Consider the following 21855-nt stretch of genomic DNA (forward strand, 5'->3'; position numbering starts at 1 on the left):
TTTCATCGTTTTTGATGGCCGAATGCTATTCCGTTGTGTATATCACATCTTCTTTATCCATTCATCTGTCCATGGACATCTGGACTCTTCCCATAGTTTGGCTATTGTGGACACTGCTGCTATAAACATTGGGGTACACGTGCCCCTTCAGATCACTACGTTTGTATCCTTTGGATAAATACCCAGTAGTGCAATTGCTGGGTTGTAGGGTAGCTCTATTTTTAGCTTTTTGAGGAACCTCCGTACTGTAGTGGCTGCCCCAGCTTGCATTCCCATTACATCGCAGCGTAAGAGGTTCCCTTTCCCGAGAAGAGGGTCTCGGTGTGAATGCCAAAGGGAGTTAGCACTGACTCTGAACAGTAGGAAAGAGGATACGGAATAGGTCAAGGGGCTGGGCCTTGGCCTTGGGGATTGGAGAGAGGAAGAAGCCAGGTTGTAGCCGAGAGCTCTTCAGGGCATGAAGTGGGGACAGTGTCTGGAAGGACGGGGTCGGGCTCCAAAGTCAAGCTCTTGAAAGCCAAGTGAAGGATTTTAGTTTTATTCCACACTTCGTGAGAACAACTGCATTGCAGTGCACTGAACAGGGGAGGAAAGCGGTGTTACGGGAAGATTTGTTTTAGAGGGATGCAGAAAAGACTGTGTCAGATGGGATCCAGAGAGGACTGGGATCCCTCTCTCTACTTGGTCGGGGCTTATTTGCACAGTAGCAGTTGGAAGATGCCCAGGGCTGGTAAGAAGGGACAAGCCCTGATGCACAAGCGCTTTTCAAAGTAGCATCATATATTCTACTGTTCTTTTGGCCAAAGCAAGTCACCTGTTCAGGCCCAGATTCAAGGAGGTGGAAAATAAACCCTTCTTGATGGAAGGAGGGGCAATGCCACAAGGCAGACAGGAGAATGTATAGGAAGGGGTGAGCTTCTGGCTGTTTTTGAAGCCTCCCACCCTGGGCTAGGGGCTGAAGAAAACAGAAAGCACTAGATGCTTGGCGGTTGGGCTAGAAAGAGCAGAAATGCATCTACTTCCCGGAACACATCTAAATGCCGTAGTCTTAAAATCTGATCTGCTTACTCTAATTAACCCAGAAATTATGCAGATCATTTCAGACAAGTGTTTAACCCAGCTCTCAGAATCCGGGTGTCTAGAAAAACAGACTCAGAAACTTTGTCTTTCCGTAGTTCTTTCCGTCTCTGAGACATTTTAAGAATAAAAGTGAACATTGCATTTAAGCAGTTGGAAGCATGCCTGGTTTCTTATCAGCCTGTGGCAGCAGGGGCACTCCCTCAGAGCAAACCTGTTCTGGTCCTCCCACTACCCACAATTTACAGCCTACTGCATCACAGGCACGGTGTATGGGGTTGACACGCTTTTTGGAGACCTTAAAAACATTGTTTTTTTTTTTTTTTTTTTTTGAGTCATGAGCAAACTTTTAACTCAAAATTGCAAGAGATACTGAAAAATCTAGATGCAGATACATCATTAAAATAATTTGAAAGCAATTTCTAGATCTTCTCACTTCCTTTGAGTTCTCAATTAGAGATGCCCCCCAAAATCGCACAGCCAGCAGCATTTAAGTGACCTCTTTATAGTGAAATAAATCCCGAAGTAAAATGATAAATACTCCTTCTGACTCAGTTTCGCGGCGAAAACAGAAAAAAGAACACTGAGGTAAAGTGGGGATGAATGACCGTGTTTGGTCTGCTAACAGGTCCCCAATATGAGCATCTGCCCAGGGCCTCCCGGGGGCGGGGACTCCACCGGCTCGGCAAGGGCCTCGCACTCAGGGCTGTCCACGCTTTCCAGGCGGGAGACGCCGTCATCGGAGCCAAGGGAGCCAGGTTTCCGGGGGTCCTTCCTGGCCTTTGACCTGCTGTGGCGGAGCGCCAGTTCCGCGGGAGACCTGCTGGCCTGCAGGCCGCGCCGGGCCACGAAGATCCCCTCCTGCCGGGAGCAACTGCACCGAGGCTGTGGCCGGCCGCCCCGTTATCCTTCAATGAGGAAGAACCCGCTCCCGCCGCCCCACCAGGATCGCGTCCCCGACCGGCTCAGGCCTCCACTTCCTCGGGGCGTGGCCCCACCGCCCCTCACCAGTAGGCCACGCCCCTCGGCGGCTGAGGAGCGCGCCTTTCTCTGACTTCAGGTCCCGCCCCGGCCCCGCCCCGCGCCCGCCCTCCGCAGCTTGAGCGGCTTCGCCTGAGGCGGCCGTTGGGGAGGCGGCTGAGGCGGCTGAGGCGGCGGCGGTGACGGTGACGGGGGCTGCGGTGGCCGACCCTGCGGACGGCGGTCGGCTGTCTGTCTGCTTCCGTCCCGGAGCGGCGGGCGATGGTGTGGCGGAGCGCGCGGACGCGGGCGGCGCGGCGGCGGGCATGAGGGAGGATGGAAGGGCAGGACGAGGTGTCGGTGCGGGAGCAGCACTTCCACAGCCAAGTGCGGGATCCACGGTGAGCCGGCCCGCGCCCCGCCCCCCGCGTCCCCGCGTCCCCGCGCCCCCGCGTCCCCCGCGCCCGCCGCGGCCGAACTGCCAGCCGCCCCCAGTGCCCGGCGCCTCCGCCCTCCTCGCGCCCCGCGCCCCCGGCCCCGCCGCCTCCATCTCCCGGGCCCGGCCACGCCCCCCGCCTCCTCCCCCCTCCGCCCCGCGCCCCCCGCCTTCAGTGCCCAGTGTGCCCCGACCCCCCGCCCCGCGCCCCCCGCCCTCCGCGCCCGGCGCCCCCCCCCCGCCCCGCGCCCCCCGCCCTCTGCGCCCGGTGCCGCCCCGCGATCCCCGCCCCCCGCCTTCCGTGCCCGGTGTCCCCTGCCCCCCTGGCCCGCGCCCGGTGCCCCCCCCCTACCCCGCGTCCCCACGCTCCCCTTCCCCCGCCCCGCGCTCCCTCGCGGAAGCTCAGGTGGGCGCAGTACCCGCGCCGGCCGCTGGGCGCTCTTCTCGTCGCGGGGGGCGGATGCCGGCCCGGCGGACCCGCGAGCGTGCGGTGCCCAGTGGCGGGTCCGGGAGCCGAGCGTGCGCAGCCCGCCCTCCGGCCCCGCTGGCGTTGGCTCAGGACCCTGCGGGTTCGGGGGCGCCCGGCGATGTGGGCCGCGCCCGCCGTGCTCGGGGGCCGCTCCCGGGAGCCGTCGCGCGGGGGGTGCCTGTTCCGACCAGCGCTCGGCCTCGGGCACCGGTGTGTGCGCCTTCCGTCCCGCAGCGCAGCGCGGTGTGCGCGTGTCTGTGTCCCCGTGGCCGCGCGGGGACCGTGTTACGTGCGTGCGTGCGTGTGTGTGCGGGTGTACTCGTCCCCTCTTCGGACCGACGGCTCCCGCGTTGGGCCCCGCGTTCAGCCGCAGCGCCGGGAGCCGGGGAAGAAGTTCTGCTGCGGAATCGCCGCCCTCGTGTGGCTCTCGGTCTCGGGGACTGAGAACCGCCTTGCCAGGCCCTGGCTTGGAGCGAAGCGCGTTCCGCGAGCGACGGCCGTGCGACGGCGGCGCGGGGGCCCGGGCTTGGGGCCTGGGGCGCCCGTGTGCGCCCCTCGCGGGCCGGTGACGGGTTCCGAGCGCTCTGCCCCGGGCGCCGCCGCGGCTGGGTGCACCCTTTAGCCGGCTCAGCGCGTGCCGTGCTCTGTTCTGGATTTCAGCCGCTGCAGGAAGCGCGTCCTCATACTTTTATTTTCTTACTTTGTTTTGCACAAAAAATTGTATATGCGCTTCCCTGATGATGAACGAATTTGGGTACCTTTTCCTATATGTATGGTCATTTGGAACGCTTTCGTGAAGCGTCTTCAAATCTTTCCCCATTTCAGATTAGTCCTGTAATCTCTTAAATACTGATTTGCAAGTTTTCTTTATGCTTTCCGAATATGGTAATTGCGTCAGGTATATGTATTGCAGGTTTTTTTTTTTTTCCATTTTGTGGATGCTTTAACACTCAACGACGTATCTTCTGATGAGAAATCCTTAGTTTTCAGAGTTACTTTAACAGAAATTGTTTCACGGTCAGTCCTGGCTCTGTCCTGTTTAAGAACTCTTTGCCCGCTCCAAAATTGGGAGGACATTCTCTGTTTTCTCTAAATGCTTTACTGATTTGCTCTTCTCATTTCGATCTGCAGTTCATCTGGAATTTGTTTTTCGTGTATGTTTTGAGGTAGGAATCTTTATTTTTTCCCCCCACCTGGATGTCCAGTCCCTTTAGCACCATTTACGACCTTTGTCATGACTTAGGTAACTATAATTGTGGGGGTTAATTTTGTAATCCACGCTGTTCCATTGATCTGTTTGCTTTTTGCCTTACTTTTTAATTAATTACGGAGTCTGTCATTTGGATTGAGAAGGGGACTTGCGTTGTAGTAGCCACGAGCTTTATTACCTTTGCTACTCTGGAAACAGCCTAGTTTTGGTGCTCATTTCAAAGTGCCTTAGTTCTGCCACTTGTCACCCCAGCTTTCTCCGAACCAGCACCTCTGGGTGGTGAATGCATCCTCTGCAGAAGCTGTACAGATGCGAACAAGCCCACTGGGTTTCCGGTCTTTGGCATTTTTTTCTCAGATTATTCAGAGGGAATATAAATACTTGAGTTTTCTCTAAGACGTGCTGCCAATACTTTTATTTAGCGATTTTTTGGTTTTGCCCTGTAATGCTGTAAGTTTTACGCTTTTTTCTGATACAATATTCATAGCATGTGATTAACATTTTTAAGTGTACAATTCATTGGCTTTAAGTGCATTCACATCTTGTGCAACCATCCCCACTGCCCATCTCTAGAACTTTGCTGTCCTTCCAAACTGAAACGGCCCTCATGAGTCATTGACTTACCATTCCTTTCTCCGTCCAGCTCTTGGCAACCACCGTTGCACTTTTGTCTCTGTGCATCTGGCTCATGCAGGTATCTCATGTAAGTGGAGTCACACAGTATTTTTCCTTTCGTGTCTGGCTTATTGCATAAGGCTTTCAAGTTGCATGCATCTTGTAGCACGTGTCAGAATTTTTTTCCTTTTTAACGTTAGATGACATTCACTCGTATTGACATAGGACGTTTTGTTTATCCATTCATTCATCACTGGACATTTGGGTTGTTTCCTGGCCTTTGTAAATAGTGCTGCTATGAACATGGGTGTACAAATACCTCTTCAAGACCTTGCTTTCAGTTCTTTTAGATATATGCATACCCAGAGGTGGAATTGGTGGGACCACATAAAAAAATGCTATGTTTAATGTTTTGGGGAGCTGCCATGCTGTTTTCTGTAGTGGCTGTGCTTTTTCACAGCCCCACCAGCGGTGCTCCAGGATTCCAGTTTCTCCACCAACACGTGTTGTTTTCTGTTGTTTTAAAATACAATAGTTATTCTAATGGGTGTGCAGAGGTATCTTATTGTGGCTTTTATTTGCATCTCCCTGATGATTAGTGCTGTTGAGCACTATTTTATGTGCTTCCTGGCCATTTACATTTGTATATCTTCTTTGGAGAAATATCTGTTGAGTCCTTTGCCTGTTTTGAATTGGGTGGTTTTGTTGTTGACTTTCAGGAGTTCTCTATATATTCTGGATATTAATCCCTTATTAAATGTCAGATTTGCAAATATTTTCTCCCATTCTGTGTGTTGCCTTTTTACTCTATTGATAATGTTCTTTGATGTACAAAAGTTGTTAATTTTGATGAAGTTCATTTTATGCATTTTTTTCTTATTTTGCCTGTGCTTTTAGTGTTATATTCAAGAGATCATCACCATGGGGCACCTGGGTGGCTCAGTCGGTTAAGTGACTGCCTTTGGCTTGAGTCATGATCCCAGAGTTCTGGGATCGAGGCCCGCATCAGGCTCCCTGCTCGGCGGGGAGTCTGCTTCTCCCTCTCCCTCTGCCTGCTGCTCTGCCTACTTGTACTCTCCATCTGGCAAATAAATTAAAAAAAAAAAAAAAAAAGAGATCATCACCAAATTCAGTTTCATGAAGATGTCTTGCTATGTTTTCTTAGAGCGTTAGAGTTTTAACTCTTACATTTTGGGTCTTTGATCCATTTTGGGTTAATTTTTGTGTATTCTGTGGTGTTTAACTTATAAATACTCATGTAATAATTCTGTTTTGTCTTAAGTATTATGAATATTTATGAATTCTCTGGTCAATTATTTCAGTGATTATGTAGCTAAAATCTGTTAACCAGGTGGTAATGATCTTTTTTCTTTCCTTCTTTTGCTGGTCGCTTTTTCCTTTTTCTTTTGAACTTCAGATTCACAGAATTGGATTAATTATAATCCTGGGTTCATACACAAATTTTTCATTGTTTCATGTGTGATCTGCTTTTGATTAACCTGTTTTTAAATAGTATGCACCCACGAACTATTACCCAGAATACCAAAACATTGACTCTAGCTTATTAAATACCCAGCAGGAGAAGTGAAATGTGGACTGTAATTTATATGTCCTTGTTCATTATCCCTGCCATAGCTGCGCAGGACCGCTTGTCTTTTGGTCCGTCTATTCTTTTTTTTTTTTTTTTTAAAGTAGGCTCCACACCTAGCGGGCTTGAGCTCAGAACCCTGAGATCAAAGCCGGAGTTGAGATCAAGAGCTGGTTGCTTAACTGACTGAGCCACCCAGGCACCCCTGTACTCTATTCTTTGAGTGCATTTACTTAGATGGTATCTTCCAAGTGGTTTTCTTATGTTGATACTACTTTCACTGATACAGCTATTACTCTAAAATGGTCACAGATCAATACATAACAGTACCCCCCAAAATCCTGGTAATACCTTCACTAAATTAATAATAAATCACATTTATTGAGTGCTCACCAGGTATCTCATTTGAGTCCCATAACAAGCACATGAAGTAGGTATTTTGCAGCATGTAGCCAAGGTGGCATAGTCAGCATGTGGTGGAACGAGAGTTTGAATCCGGGCAGGCTGATTTCACAGCCTGTACTATATTTATAGTCCTATAAAATTTAAACCTCCACTGTAACAGGGTTATGTGGGATCCAGCTAGGTTGGTTACATAAAATGCTTGTTGTAAGGCTAATGAAAGGACCAGGGAGAACCTATGAAACTAGCTGGCCAGGAATGTTGGGGTCTAGCTGCACAATTTAAATTCTTCCTTATTCTGGCTGTAGCATTGTTGGGAACAGTTCTGGGGTTCACTGGAACTTTTACAACAGTGGAGATTTTAGGATCCCTAATCTACATGGCTTCCTTTGGGCCAAATAGAGTGGGGATATAATGGAGATGCCAGGAATCATCCTCTCTACTTCTTCCGTAGGTGAGTTTACCTGCCTTTTTGTACCAGGGTCTTGCCTTCATCTCCATGGCTCTCTCCATGTGCTGCAGATAAAAACTTTAGCCCTTCCCTCTTGAGAATAGAGGTTGGGCAGAAGATGGGAGCCAATGATCAATCTTGTATCTAATTTTGAAATGCAGTGTCTGGAGGTCTGTAGTCTTTTCTGAGCTTTGTCACTGTTTTCCAGCCAAAGACCATAGGAATATACTTGTAGTTGGCCAAGTTAGGTTGATTGCATGTTGCAGTAAGGGAAAATGCGTACCACCGGGAACTGTGGGGTGTTTCAATAAGAAGACATTTGAAAGGAGCTTTTAAAAATAGGATTTGGGCTTGTGTTGGGTGATTTGGAAAGAATTTAAGGAGATGGGGCTGTGATCTGTATTGGATGCTGTTAGGAAGCAGAGATAATTCTATGATTGAGTATCTTAATCTGATATAGAAGGAAAGAAAATTGGGTGGGGTGAAGTTGAAACTAATTGGAAATGAAGCAAGTCATTCATATAAGCCATGGTGGGGAGATATTTGGTCATTTTTAAAAAAAAAGATTTTATTTATTTATTTGCACCCCTGAAGCGCTCCTGAAGCTGTTTATTTTCAAGAGGAGAATCATCAAGACCTAGCTGTGAGGGGCGCCTGGGTGGCTCAGTGGGTTGAGCCTCTGCCTTCGGCTTGGGTCGTGGTCTCGGGGTCCTGGGATCGAGCCCCGCGTCGGGCTCTCTGCACGGTGGGGAGCCTGTTTCCTCCCTCTCTCTCTGCCTGCCTCTCTGCCTACTTGTGGTCTCTGTCTGTCAAATAAATAAATAAAATCTTAAGGAAAAAAAAAAAAAAAGACCTAGCTGTGAGTGCCTCACTCTGTTTGTAGTGACAGCAAAGCCTAGCTTGGTAGCAGCAAGCCAGCTTCCAGATGTCAGGGGCTGCTTTTCTCTTTCTCAGTGTGGTCCATAAAGTCTTGTACAGTATAGTATGGTATAGAATGGTGTAGTAGAGGCAAATCCAATAGCTGACATATATTGATTTTATAACATAGGTGAGCAAAAAGGAATGGGATAGCGGTATAGAGGATGGTTTGTATTTGATTTTGCCTAACTGGGTTAAATGAACTTCCCCTGGTAGGTGGTACAGTAGCCCACAAAGATGTTCACGTGGTACTCTCTGGAACCCTGTATGTCATACATGGCAGAAGGGACTTTGCAGATGTGATTAAGTTAAGGGAGAGATTGTCCTAGATTATCTGGGTGAGTGCAGTGTAATCACAAGCATCCCTATAAGAGGGAGGTGGGAGAGTCAGAGTCAGAGAAAGAGATGTGACAACGAGCAGGGGGTAGTGTGAAGCACCTTGAAGATAAGGAAAGTGAATAGCCTCCAGAAGCTGGAAAATTCAAGGGAACGGATTCTCCCTAGAGTCCATAGAAGGAATTAGTCTTGCTGACATCTTGGTTTTAGCCCAGTGATACCCATGTTAGGTCTGTGACCTTTAGAACCATGAGGTAGTAAATTTGTGTTAAGCACTGAGTTGCAGAATTGGTTGCAGCAGCCACTCAGAATCCTTCATCAGGAAGGAGGCTTTGACCTTCATTGTTCTCCTTGTGACTCTACCTCACTTCTCTCTAGTTTTGTACTTGGGGTTGAAGGAGACTGAGGAATTTCTAATTGCATGTAAAAATTTTTTCTTTCTTTTTATTCTTTCTGTCTTAAGTAATAGAAGTACATTTCCTGAGAGGTATAAACATTTCAAAGAATGCCATATCATTTCAGCACGATTTCTCGTGTTAGTTTTCCTTTTGTTTCCAAGCTAATTTATACAGTAGGATAGACTATATATTCTCTGAGAGCTCTATGCTTTTGTTTTATTCTGCACGGTATTTGTAGAAGGTAATTGTAGATATTTACTCATGATGATAAGGTTTTGAAGATTACATATAAATACAGTAGTATAGGTTAATTTTCTGAAAACCTTGGTGGTAAGATAATTCAAAGAACATAAAGCATTAAAAGAAAAAACACACGAGGCGATAAAGTTCAGAATTTATCTTTGAAACCCTTGTAAATGTTCTAATACTTGAGATGAAATGATTCAGAAAGGACACACAATAAAGACAATAAATTCTAATTTTACGTATCTCTTGTGTGTTAGAATTTTCAGAATCCCCTTCCCTAGAATTTCATTGGGATCCTTGTAATGCATTTTGGATTGTTTTGAATAATATGCATTATGAGAAGTATTTCCTCTGTCTCTTTTTCCATCCAGGTGGCTTTCTGATTTTTGGCTCAGAGTTGTTGACTCCTGGGACCAGCTCCTGACTATCATTCCACTGGCACAGAATAACTTGTGTGCTGGAGGTGGGAGATGGTTTGGGTGCCTTTTCCCGGTCGCTGGGTATAGAACCCTAGCTCTGTCTGTGATGACTCTGCATCAGAGCACTTGTTCTCTTTTATGTTCCTGTTTTCCTTCTGTCCCCACGAATGGTAGTGTGGTACCTTCTGCAGCTCAGATTTGCCTTCCCAAGGTGACGTTGTAGAAACTATTTCTCTGTCGTCCCACTTTACTTGTCTTTGCGTTGCTGACCCATCTCCACCAGGAGTGACTTGAAATTCAGGGATGCCAGAATTTTTTTGTTTTTTAAAAAGCTTTGTAGAATTAAATTTGCATGAACTTCAAATTGTGTGAGGGGAACTTGAAGTTGGAGAGGGAATATAATATCATTTTCTTTTCTTTGTTGATGTTTTTGTGGTAGGACTGGTGATAAAACTTGTGTTTCAGTTGTGTAGGCCGTGGATTCTCTAGATAGAATTGTTAAAGTATTCTGATATTTAATTATATCAGTTTTTCACATGCCTTCTTTGGGGCTTAGGCATCAGGAACATTCCACATACCTTTTACTAAATTAATTTTTTTTTTTTTTAGAGAGAAAGGGTGAGAGTGTGTGTGGGGGAAGGGCAGAGGCAGAGAGAGAGAAAGAATCTTAAGCAGGATGCCAGCACAGAGCCTGATACAGGACTCGATCTCATGACCCTGAGATCATGACCTGAGACAAGACCAAGAGTCAGACGCTTAACTGAGCCACTTAGGTGCCCCCCACATACTCTTTAATGTACATCTTTTGGCCTTACGAAGTCATTCATCTGACATTAATTTGAGCACCGTAACTAAATATGGAATTTGACAAAAAGTTGACCAACTAGGACTGCAAGCAGGGTTGTTTCACTAGCATACTAATTCATGATTCTGTAGTGATTCTTTGGGATTGATGTATGAGTTTGTTGATATTGCATATTGGAATATCAGATGTATTATTGAGGCCTATACTGTTGTTATTCATAGTATAATATTTTCCTTCAAAACCCCAAATTTTAACTATTTTATTGAGAGCCTGAGCTTTTCCTTATTACACAGCAGTGCTGAAAGCTGAACAAGGAGGTACGTTTGTTGGGTTTGGATTGGGGCAGTGTAGGTTCCAGTCATATCTTCACTATTTACTAGCTGTGTGACATTGGGAAAGTACCTTAGTCTCTTTGGAACCTTCATTTTCTTGTCTATGAAAATAAGGTAAGCACCTTATTATTTTTGGTGCAGTTGTAAATTGGACTGTTTTCTTAATCTCTTGTTGCTGTTTCATTATTAGTGTATAGAATAATGCAGTATTAGTTTTATGAGACTGACGTGCTGCCTACTGCACTAAGGAGGTAGGTGCAGTATTTATTTATTTACTTAAAATTAACATATAATGTATTATTAACCCCAGGGGTACAGGTCTGTGAATCGCCAGGTTTACACACTTCATAGCACTCACCATCGCACACACCCTCCCCAGTGTCCATAACCCAGCCACCCTCTCCCTACCCTCCTCCCCCCGGCAACCCTTAGTTTGTTTTGTGAGATTAAGAGTCTCTTATGGTTTGTCTCCCTCCCAATCCCATTTTGTTTCATTTATTCCTTTCCTATCCCCCAAACCCCCGACGTTGCCTCTCAACTTTCTCATATAAGGGAGATCATATGATAATTGTCTTTCTCTGATTGACTTATTTCGCTCAGCATAATACCCTCTAGTTCTATCCACATCATCGCAAATGGCAAGATTTCATTTCTTTTGATGGCTGCATAGTGTTCCATTGTATATATATACCACATCTTCTTTATCCATTCATCTGTCAGTGGACATCTAGGTTCCTTCCATAATTTGGCTATCGTGGACATGGCAGGTGCAGTAGAGTTTTAAAAGCGAATGTAAGAATATTGAACCCATGTGCAATCACTGAAATTATGCAATTTATATTTAGCAGTACATATATGTATATATATTTTGTTCTCACCAGAACAGTGGAAATGCTGCACAAAAACTCAACTGTTTTTTTAAAAATTTTATTGAGATGTGATTCACATATCATATAATTCACCCAATTCAGTGGCTTTTAGTATATTTAAGAGTTGTGTAGCCATCACCACAATCTAATCCTAGAATATTTTTATTTATCTCCAGGAGAAACCCTATGCACATTAGCAGTCATTCCCCATTTCCCCCTGAATTCTCTTCCCTCCAGTCCTTGGCAACAGCTAATCTACTTTCTGTATGGATTTGCCCATTCTGGGTATTTCATATAAAGTGAATCACGCAATGTGTGTTTTTTTGGGGTGTCTAGCTTCATTCCGTTAGCATGATGTTTTCAGGATTCATCTGCATCGTAGCATGCATCAATACTTCATTCTTTTTTGTGGCCAAATAATATTTCATTGTATGGATGTGCCACATTATGTTTATTCATTCTTTAGTTGATGGACCTTTAGGTTTTTTCCCACTTTTTGGCTCTTATGAAAAATGCTGCTGTGAACATTGATGTACAAGTTTTTGCTGTGGATGTATGTTTTCATTTTTCTTGGATGGAATTGCTGCATTGTTTGATACCTCTGTGTTTAATATTTTGAGGAACTGTCAACTGTTTTCCAAAGTTGGAGCACCATTTCACATTTCTATCTACAAACATTTCAATTTTTCTGCATCCTCTTTAACACTTGTTATAAACTGCCATTTTAATTTTTTAAAAAATATTTTATTTATTTATTTGGCATAGAGAGGGAGAGAGCACAAGCAGGTGGGGTGGCAGGCAAAGGGAGAGGGAGGCAGAGGGAGAGGGAGAAGAAGTAGGCTCCTGCTGAGCAGAGAGCCCAACATGGGGCTTGACTCCAGGACCCTGGGATCATGCATGACCTGAGCCGAAGGCAGACACTTAATTGACTGAGCCACCCAGGCACCCCCCCTTTTTTTTTTTTTAAGATTTCATTTATTTATTTGACAGAGAGACAGAGGGGGACTACAAGCAGGGGGAGTGGGAGAGGAAGAAGCAGGCTTCCCACCGAGCAGGGATCCCGGGACCCTGGGATAACAACCTGAGCCCAAGGCAGATGCTTAACAACTTAGCCACCCAGGCGAGCCCCCCTTGATTTTTAATTACAGTCATCCTAGTGAGTATGAAGTGTTATCTCATTGTGTATGTGTGTGTTTTAAAGTTTTATTTAAGTAATCTCTACACCCCATGTGGGGCTCGAACTCACAACCCCAAGATCAAGAGTCGCTCTCTCTTCTGACTGAGACAACCACCCACCCCTCATTGTGGTCTTGATTTGCACTTCCCTAATGACTAAGGATGTTGAACATCTTCACATCTGTTTATCTGTGTATCTTCTTTGGCAGAATGTCTATTCAGCTTTGTCCTTTTTCAGATTGGGTACTTTTTTGTTCTTCTTACTGAGTTGTAAGAAATCCTCATATATTTTGGACATCATGCCCTTATCAAACATATGACTTGCATATATTTTCTTCTATTTTGTGGGTCATCTTTTCACTTTCTTGATTGCACAACAATAGTTTTTTAATCTTGTTCAAATACAATTCACCTATAAATTTTTTTAATCACTTTTGTATTTAAGTCATATTTTAGAAAGCCTTGCCAATCAAAGGTCATAAAGACTCTTGTCCTTTTTTCCAAAAATTTTACAATTTTAGCTGTCACATTTATATGTGTGATTCACTTTGAGTTAATTCTTGTGTATGGTAAAGAAAGGGGCATATCTATTTTGGTGAGCTGTCTCTTTAGATCTCTAGCTCACTTTTTAATTGGGTTGTTTTTTGAGTTTTAAGAGTTCCTTCTGTATTTTGGGTTCAACTTCTTTAACTGGCTATGTGTTTTGTACAAATTTCCACCAGCCTGTGGCTTGTCTTATCTTAACCAGTGTCTTTCACAGGGCAGAAGTTTTTAATTATAATCCTGTCCAATTTATTATTATTATTTTTTTATAAACTATGCTTTTCGAGTTGTATCTGAAGAGTCATTGTCAAACCCAGGATCACCGGCATTTCTTGCAGTTTCATGTTTTACATTTAAGACTGATCTATTTTGAGTTAGTTTTCATGAAAGTTATAGGGTCTGTGTCTAGATTAATTTTCTTTATATATATATTTTAAATAAATTCAGTTAGCAAACATATATAGTATATCATAATTTTAGATGTAATTTTCAATAGTTCATCAGTTATGTATAACACAGTGCTCATCACATCACATGCCTTCCTTAATGCCCGTCACCCAGTCACCCCATCCCGCCACTCACCTCCCCTCCTGCAACCCTCAGTTTGTTTCCTATAGTTAAGAGTCTCTCATAGTTTTTCTCCTTCTCTGATGACTTCTCATTCAGTTTTCCCTTCTTTCCCTGTGATCCTTGATGGTGTTTCTTATGTCCCGCATGTGAATGAAACCATATGACAATTGCCTTTCTCTGATTGATTTATTTCTCAGTATAATACCCTCCAGTTCCACCCATGTAGATGTAAATGTTAAGTATTCATCCTAATGGCTAATATTCCTTTGTTTGTATATATATCTTATCTATCTATCTATCTATCTATCTATCTAATATCTTCTGTATCCCTTCATCTGTCAGTGGACATCTCCGCTCTTTCCATAGTTTGGCTATTATGGACATTGCTCCTATAAACACTGGGGTGCAGGTGCCCCTTCGGATCACTACGTTTGTATCTTTAGGGTAAATGCCCAGTAGTGCAATTGCTGGGTCGTAGGATAGCTCTATTTGCAGCTTTTTGAAGAGTCTCTACACTGTTTTCCAAAGTGGCTGTACCAGCTGGCATTTCCACCAACAGAGTAGGAGCGTTTCCCTTTCTCTGCATCCTTACCAACATTTGTTGTTTCCTGACTTGTTAATTTTAGCGATTCTGACTGGTGTGAGGTGGTATCTCATTGTGGTTTTGGTATGTATTTCCTGAGTGTATATGCCGAGTGATTTGGAGCATTTTTTCATGTGTCTGTTGGCCATTTGGATGTCTTCTTTGCAGAAATGTCTGTTCATGTCTTCTGCCCATTTCTTGATTGGATTATTTGTCTTTTGGCTGTTGAGTTTGATAAGTTCTTTATAGATTTTGGATACTAGTCTTTTATCTGATATGTCGTTTGCAAATATCTTCTCCCATTCTGTTGGTTGTTTGGTTTTGTCGACTCTTTCCTTTGCTGTGCAGAAGCCTTTTATCTTGATGAAGTCCCAATAGTTCATTTTTGCCTTTGTTTCCCTTGCCTTTGAAGACATGTCCAGCAAGAATTTGCTGCAGCCGAGGTTGAAGAGGTTGCTGCCTGTGTTCTCCTCCAGGATTTTGATGGATCCCTGTCTCACAGTTAGGTCTTTTAGCCATTTGAGTCTATTTTTGTGTATGGTTTAAAGAAATGGTACAGTTTCATTCTTCTGCAGTGGCTGTGAAATTTCCTCAACACCATTTATTGAAGAGTCTTTGGATATTCTTTCCTACTTTGTCAAAGATTAGTTGACCATAGAGTTGAAGGTTCTTTTCTGGGTTCTTTATTCTGTTCCATTGATCTGTGTGTCTGTTTTTGTGCCAGTACCATACTGTCTTGATGATGACAGCTTTGTAATAGAGCTTGAAGTCTGGAATTGTGAAGCCACCAGGTTTTGTTTCTTTTTCAACATTCCTTTAGCTTTTCAGGTCTTTTCGGTTTCCATACAAATATTAGGAATATTTGTTCCGGTTCTGTGAAAAAGGTTGATGGTATCTTGATAGGGATTGCATTGCTCTGGGTAGTGTAAACATTTTGACGATATTTGTTTTTCCAATCCATGAGCATGGAATGTTTTTTCATTTCTTTGTGTCTTCCTCAACTTCTTTCATGAGTGTTCTATAGTTTTCTGAATACAGATCCTTTGCCTCTTCAGTTAGGTTTTTTTCCTAGGTATCTTATGGTTTTTGGTGCAATTGTAAATGGGATAGACTTCTTAATTTCTCTTTCTTCTGTCTCATTGTTAGTGTATACAAATGGAACTAATTTCTGTGCCTTGATTTTATATCCTGCCAACTCTGCTTAATTCCTATATGAGTTCTAGCAAGTTGGAGTGGAGTCTTTTGGATTTTCCATGTAGAATATCATCTGCAAAGAGTGGGAGTTTGATTTCTTCTTTGCCTATTTGGATGCCTTTGATTTCTTTTTGTTGTCTGGTTGCTGAGGGTAGGACTTCCAGTACTATGTTGAACAGCAGTGGTGAGAGTGGACATTCCTACCGTGTTACTGACTTAGAGGAAAAGCTCTCAGTTTTTTCCCACTGAGAATGATATTCGCTGTGGGTTTTTATGATGTTGATGTATGTTCCCTCTATCCCTACACTGAAGAGTTTTAATCAAGAAAGGATGCTGTACTTTGTCAAATGCTTTTTTTGCATTTTGCATACTCTCTTGAGAGTATCATATGGTTCTTGTCCTTTTTATTTATGTAGTATATCACATTGATTGATTTGTGGATGTTGAACCACCCTTGCAGCCCAGGAATAAATCCCACTTGGTCATGGTGAATAATCCTTTTAATGTACTATTGGATCCTATTGGCTAGTATTTTGGTGAAAATATTTGCATCCATGTTCATCAGGGATATTGGTCTGTAATTCTCCTTTTTGGTGGGGTCTTTGTCTGGTTTTTGGATCAAGGTAATTGTGGCCTCATAGAAAGAGTTTGAAAGTTTTCATTCCATTTCTATTTTTGAAATAGCTTCAGAAGAATAGGTATTAATTCTTCTGTAAATTGTTTGGTAGAATTCCCCTGGGAAGCCATCTGGCCCTGGCCTTTTGTTTGTTGGGAGATTTTTGATCACTGCTTCAATTTCCTTGCTGGTTATGGATCTGTTCAGGTTTTCTATTTCTTCCTGGTTCAGTTTTGGTAGTTTACATGTATCTAGGAATGCATCCATTTCCTCCAGATCGCCTATTTTGTTGGCATATAGTTGCTCATAATATGTTCTTATAATTGTTTATATTTCTTCGGTGTTGGTTGTGATTTCTCGTCTTTCATTCATGATTTTATGTATTTGTGTCCTTTCTCTTTTCTTTCTGATAAGTCTGGCCAGGGGTTTATCAATCTTATTCATTCTTTAAAAGAACTAGCTCTAGTTTCATTGATCTGTTCTATTGTTCTTTTGGTTTCTAGTTCATTGATTTCTACTCGAATCTTTATTATTTCTCGCCTCCTGCTTGGTTTAGGCTTTATTTGCTGTTCTTTCTCCAGCTCCTTTAGGTGTAAGAGTCACTTGTGTGTTTGAGACTTTTCTAATTTTTTGAGAAAGGCTTGTATTGTTATGTACTTCCCTCTTAGGACTGCCTTGGCTGAATCCCAAAGTTTTTGAACAGTTGTGTTTTCATTTTCATTTGTTTCCATAAATTTTTAAAATTCTTTAATTTCCTGGTTGCCCCATTCATTGGTAGGATGCTCTTTAACCTCCGTGTATTTCAGTTCTTTCCAAATTTCCTCTTGTGAATGAGTTCAAGTTTCATAACATTGTGATCTGAAAATATGCAGGGGATAATCCCAGTCTTTTTGTACTGGTTGAGACCTGATTTGTATCCCAGTACGTGATCTATTCTGGAGAAGGTTCCATGTGCACTTGAAAAGAATGTGTATTCTGTTGCTTTATGATGGAATGCTCTGTATATATCTGTGAAGTCCATTTGGTCTAGGGTGTCATTCAAAGCCCTTGTTTCCACGTTGGTCTTCTGCTCAGATGATCTGTGCATTGCTGTGAGTGGGCTGTTGAAGTGTCCCCTACTATTACTGTATTATTATCAGTGTGTTTCTTTAATTTGGTTATGAATTGGTTTATATCATTGGCTGCTCCCAAATTAGGCACATGAAAATATTTATAATCATTAGATCTTCTTGTTGGATAGACCCTTTATTATGATAATAATGTCCCTCTTCATTCCTTACTACAGTTTTGGTTTAAAATGTAATTTGTCTAATGTGAGGATTGCTACCCCAGCTTTCTTTTGAGGTCCATTGGCATGATGAATGGTTCTCCACCTCCTTACTTTCAATGTGGAGGTGTCTTTAGGTCTACAATGAGTCTCTTGTAGACAGCATATGGATGGGTCTTGCCCTTTTTTTTTTTTTTTTTAAATCCATTCTGATGCCCTGTGTCTTTTGATTGGAGCATTTAGCCCATTTACATTCAGAGTCAGTATAGAAAGATGAATTTAGTGCCACTGTATTACCTGTAAAGTTTCTGTTTCTGTAGATTGTTTCTGTTTCTTTCTGATCTGTGTTACGTGTGGGCTCTCTCTTTGCATACAGGATCCCCTTTAATATTTCTTGCAGGGCTGGTTTAGTGTCCCAAATACTTTTAGTTTCTGTTTGTACTGGAAACTCTTTATCTCTCCTTCCATTCTGAATGACAGCCTTGCTGAATAAAGTATTCTTGGCTGCATAGTTTTCTCATTTAGTACCCTGAATATATCATGTCAGCCCTTTCTGGCTTGCCAGATCTCTGTGGGTAGGTCTGCTGCCAGCCTAATGTTTCTACCCCTGTAGGTTAAGATCCCCTTGACTTGAGCTGCTTTCAGGATTTTTCTTTTTATCTCTGAAATTTGCAAGCTTCACTATTATGTTGGGATTTTTTTTTTTTTTATTGATTTTTGAGAGTGGTCCAGTCTACCTCGTGGACTTGAATGCCTGTTTCCTTCCCCAGATTAGAGAATTTCTCAGCTATGATTTGCTCAAATATACCTTCTGTCCCTTTCTCTCTTTTTTCTTCTTCAGGGACACCAATAATTCTAATATTGTTTCACTTTATGGTATTGCTGGCCTTCCCCCCCACTGATACTTGCTCTCTCACTCTCAAATAAATAAAATCTTTTTTTATTTTAAGATTTTATTTATTTATTTGACAGAGAGAGAGACACAGTGAGAGAGGGAACACAAGCATGGGGAGTGGGAAAGGGAAGAGCAGGCTTCCCACCAAGAAGGGAGCCTGATGTGGGGCTCAATCCCAGGACCCTGGGATCATGACCTGAGCCAAAGGCAGACGCTTAATGACTGAGCCACCCAGGCATCCCTAAATAAAATCTTAAAAAAACATATCAACCACAACCCAAGTGAAATACACATTAGAGAAATCTGAGGAGGTCGGAAACCAAAAAAGAAAAGAAAAAGAAAAAGTGGGGAAAAAGAATATAATCTCCCAGGTGGACAAAACAGGGTGATCTTCTTGGTCCTGGGGGTATTTGGTCTGTTAGAAAGCACGAACTCCCAAAGTTGTAAAGAAAGCATAGCTTATATCTGTACAAAAATAAAATTGAATACAGTGAAGGGAAGCCAAAAATGAAGACTATATCTATAAAATGCTAATGTAAAAGTGAAAGTTTAAAAAAGACTTAAAAACAGAGTTGATAAAAATCAGAAGCTAGTTGAAAAGGAAAAAAGAAAAAAGAAAAGGAAATTTTAAATGGAAAGAAAAGAATCATGAAAAAACCCCACGAATTGAGAGTTTTGCAGTTCTGTGTGTTCAGTAAACTTGGTATTCGCCTGCTGTTCCTGCTGGTCTTCTGGGGGAGGGGCCTGCTGCACTGACTCTCAAGTGTCTTTGCTTGGGCGAAGTTTGTTTCGCACTACCCCTTGCCAGGGGACTTGAGCTCAGTGTAAGCTGCTTGGGGTTGTTCTATGTGACTTTAGTTCCCTGAAGGCTTTGTGCGCTACTTCAGAGGATGAAGATAAAAATGGCCCTACCCTGATCTCCAGCCCTGGAACTGAAAGACTGTGGCCCCTCTCTTCAGTAAACCCTCAGGGAGAAGCGATCTTCACTTTTGTGTGTGCCAAACTCTGCAGACTCCCGCAGTGCCCACCCACACCGCTGCTCCCCAGGGGAAGGGGAAGGCAGAAGGTCACTGTGTTTCTGCCCTTTGCAGGGCGTCTATACAGAGAGTGGTCTCCTGATTATACCAGGGTTCATGACAAACCAAGCTGAGAGCCCATTCCTGGGCTCACTGGCTGTAGCTGATTTCCCTGCTCCAATGCTTGGGAACTCTGCCGGCTCAGGCACCCTGTTCTTTCTGTGACCTGTGACCTGAGACCACCCTGTCCCACCTAGGATTCTGCCCCACTTTGCCACCTGAGCACTTTTCAGGCAGGGGCATCTCTCACTGGAGAAGACTTCTAAAAGTTCAGATTTTGTGCTCCATAGCTATATCACTTTCCTGTAGCTGGCTTATGCTAAATAAGATGGAAATTAATGACAATTACTTAAATATTTGTTAAAAAACCAAGAGGAAGCATTATACTAAATGTGGAAACTGAAAAGCCTTTTCCATTATCAAGAGAAAAAAGATATGTTTGCTCCTATTAGCATTGGACATTATTTTCAGGATTCTGGGGAATTCAGAAGGCTAAGAAAATTAATATTGATTATAATTATTAGAAAAGAAGGTGATCTCTTTTAAATAGTGATATGATTGCATAACTAGAAAAACCACGAGATTCTGAAATTATGAGTGTGTTTGGTAAACTGACTAGAAACAATTTAACTATATCTAAGTGAAGAGCTTTTCTCTATACTAGCAATCACCAGCCACAAGTCAGAATAGTAAAAATACTTTATTCACATTAGCAACAAAAACTGTGAAACAGAACTAAACACGAAAGGAATAAAGACTATATGCAGAAAACCATAAAAATCTTATGAAGGGTATGCAACATGATCTGACAAATGAAAGGATAGTCCACATTTCTGGAGGGAAAGACAAGCAAATATCATGCAAATGTTAACTCTTCCAAAATTATCTATTTAATGCAGTTGCATTTAGAGTCAGAGTTTTATTTGGAATTGAATAAAAATGATCTTAAAATTTATATGGAAGATTGTTTAAAATTTTGCCTCCCCCCCCCAAAAAAAACCCCAAATCTGAGACTAGCCTAGGAAATTATGAAAAATGAAACTCCTAGAGAGAGGTTTGCCCAGAGAGCAATTAAGCTATCTAATCATTATTATTAAAAATTCATGTTGTTGTTATAGGAGTTGTCAAAGAGAACAAAGAAACATAACGGAGAGTAAGAACCATGTCCTAGCGTACTCGGGAATTCAGTCTACAGCAACAGCAGTTATTGACAGTGGGAAAAGATGGTTGATTTAATAAATTGTTTTGGCCTAATCACTCACCATTTAGGAACAAAATGTGAACTTGAGCTCCCATGTCATACATAAGAAATAAGTATAAGTTCCAGGGGTGCCTGGGTGGCTCAGTGGGTTAAAGCCTCTGCCTTCAGCTCAGGTCATGACCCCAGGGTCCCGGGATTGAGCAGGATCGAGCCAGCATCGGGCTCTCTGCTCGGCAGCAAGCCTGCTTCCCCCCCCCCCCCACTCTCTGCCTGCCTCTCTGCCTACTTGTGATCTCTCTCTGTCAAATAAATAAATAAAATCTTAAAAAAAAAAAAAAAAGAAAGAAGTTCCAGGTGGATTAGAGACTTACATGTAAAAATAATTTTTTAGGAGAACTAGCCTATACTTCCGATTACACATGTTGTGGAATATTTTGGAGCCAGTAAGAATGGAAAGCTACACACCAGACTGTTCTTCCTGCTGGCTACCTGAGGAGATGATAAAGTTGTCAGAGAGGGAGAGTGTGTAATAAAAGTATGATTATAAGCCAGAAATAATAGAGAAAAATTAAAAGAAATTGCTATATAAAACCAATACATATATAATCTGACTAAAATTATTTAAGCTATGTAGATATACAAAGAAAGAGGTACTTGTTTCAGAGTAGTGGAGTTTTATATTTTTACCTTCTTCCTTATACTCCTTTGAATACATTCAAGTTTTTTAAAGATTTTATTTTTAGGTAATCTCTGTACCCAATGTGGGGCTTGAACTTACAACCCTGAGATCAAGAGTTGCATGGTCTACCCACTGAGCCAGCCAAGTGCCCCTGAATACATTGAAATTTTCATAAGGATTTTTATTTATATAATTGGGAAAAAATAATACCATTTTCAATATGAACAAAATAAAATGGATTCTAATAACCATGCTGGAAAGCAATATGATGGAGTATTTATACACTATGATTTAATAATCTTGTTCCTGGCAATTTATATTGCAGTTATTTCAAAACGGTGGCTTGTAGCATTAAAATTTTCGTTGTCTCATTATCTTAAACCATGAAAAACTAAAGAGAACCATTCATCTATTGTTAGAGAATTAGGTTTTGTTTTTTTTTTTTTTTTTTTTACTAATGATGATGTTAATAATAACAATAATGTAATAACAGCCACTAGAGAATTTAAGAACAGGAAACATCT

The 21855-nt window shown here is 42.6% G+C and overlaps 1 protein-coding gene across 1 annotated transcript in view; it reads left to right on the forward strand.

Annotated features, from left to right (window-relative positions):
• The window catches only part of LOC308338100 (ankyrin repeat domain-containing protein 26-like), a 317834-nt gene that overhangs the window by 174375 nt on the left and 121604 nt on the right, over nucleotides 1-21855 (forward strand). The gene's annotated exons all lie outside the window — the stretch shown is intronic.

The sequence above is a fragment of the Martes martes genome (assembly GCF_963455335.1).
Source record: "Martes martes genome assembly, contig: scaffold_81, whole genome shotgun sequence".
NCBI classification, from domain to species: Eukaryota; Metazoa; Chordata; class Mammalia; order Carnivora; family Mustelidae; genus Martes; species Martes martes.